Consider the following 1,773-nt stretch of genomic DNA (forward strand, 5'->3'; position numbering starts at 1 on the left):
ATTGTCATAGACACTCATATACATGAAATTAATAAGATAAATGTTTCATCTTGGGCATTTTTGCTTTCAATAAGTAAATTATAAAGAAATTTTAATGAAAATATGTATAAGATCTTTAAAATTGTTTATAAAAATAATATATTAAGTATGTATATTAATAAAATATATGTATATAATTCATCGGTTCGGTTCGGTTATTTCTTCGGTTTTTTTCTAATAAAACCATAACCAAACCAAATACTATCGGTTTTCAAAAATCTAAAACCAAACCAAACCAAACCCAAATAAAATCGGTTTTATTTTATCGGTTTGGTTTGGTTTTTCGGTTTGGATCGGTTTTTATCCAAACCGTGAACACCCCTAAATTTAGGGGAGTATTTAAAAAAAAACGTTTTTCCTTTTCCTCTGTGTGCATTTAGTGAAGCATTTTACTAGTAAATCTATTCTTTATTTAGAAGTAAAACTATGCTCTCACGTTTGCTCTTTATTTAAAAATATTTTTTTTGTATATTTTTTATCTGCTTTATTTGAGCCGTTTTTTTTTTTTTTTAGAAAAACTTTCTCTATCTTCATAAATTAAGAATAAAATATGTGTATACTTTATCCCCTTCAGACTTCACCTTGTGACACACTATATTGAAAATTGTTATTAGTATTGACTTATTGTTCTCTTTATTTAGAAATAAAACTACACTATACAAATTCTAAATGCACTTAGAAAAAGTGGGAAATTTTCAACTATGTCATTCCATCACTGTGATAAAAATTGACAAATACAAAAAATTGATTGAAGAAAAGAGTAGAAAGCCAAATAAAACATAGAGAAAAAAAAGTTAGAACTTTTTTTCCCTTCACCTTTTTGGGTTTATTTTTAGGGGTGGGGACCCTAGTTTTTTTTCCTATATAGTAAGACAGTGCATGATATAAGGGTCATGATGTATGTCTAATAAAGAGAGTTCAATAACAATCAATATTTGATCCCATAGTCAAATCCCATTTTGCTTTATGAGTAAACTTTTTGAATATTTATGTCTTTTGCTTGTGTGGGGGCTAGGGGTGGAGGGAAGTTTGGTAAGGATATTCTTGAAGAAAAATAGGGAAGAGATCATTTAAGACCAGTTTGATCTAGTCGTCAATGAAATGAGTAAATATAATAAAAAAAAGTGAGGGTTAGATTTTTTAGCGAATAACGACAATAATTACTAGATTTCAACTCTGAATAAGTTGGGATCGACGATAAGATAAAGGTGTAAATTGAGATCGATGATATGAATCTTTATTGTTTAAAGTAATTGATTTTTTCGAAGAGAAAAGGTAAAAGAGTATTTAGCACTAAAAAGGAAAGGGATAGTATGAATTTTTGATAATGTACTCTCACTAATCCATTGTTAAATAAAGTTGTAACAAATTTTTTATTGTTTAGCGATAAGAATAATTGTATGTCACTAATGCATGCTTTCTTTGTAGTATTATAAGGATGTGATCTTAATATAATAGGCAAATAGGAAGGCTAGGGATCAAATCTAATGAAAGATAAATAATGCATTAAGTAATTTCTTTCTATTTATCTAAGCGTCGATAAAAATATATATAAATTAACACGAACACCATCATTATTATTAAAAAAATACTATTAAAAGAGAAGCAAAAGTAGCCACTCTACACCATGACTACTACACATGCTATTAGTGGGAAGAAATGAGAGTAGTAGCATCTAGGTAATTAATTGAGTTTTCATATCAATGTTAATTTCTTGTCCCCCCCCCCCCCCCA

Source organism: Solanum tuberosum, unplaced genomic scaffold, assembly GCF_000226075.1.
Source record: "Solanum tuberosum cultivar DM 1-3 516 R44 unplaced genomic scaffold, SolTub_3.0 scf00118, whole genome shotgun sequence".
Lineage (NCBI taxonomy): Eukaryota > Viridiplantae > Streptophyta > Magnoliopsida > Solanales > Solanaceae > Solanum > Solanum tuberosum.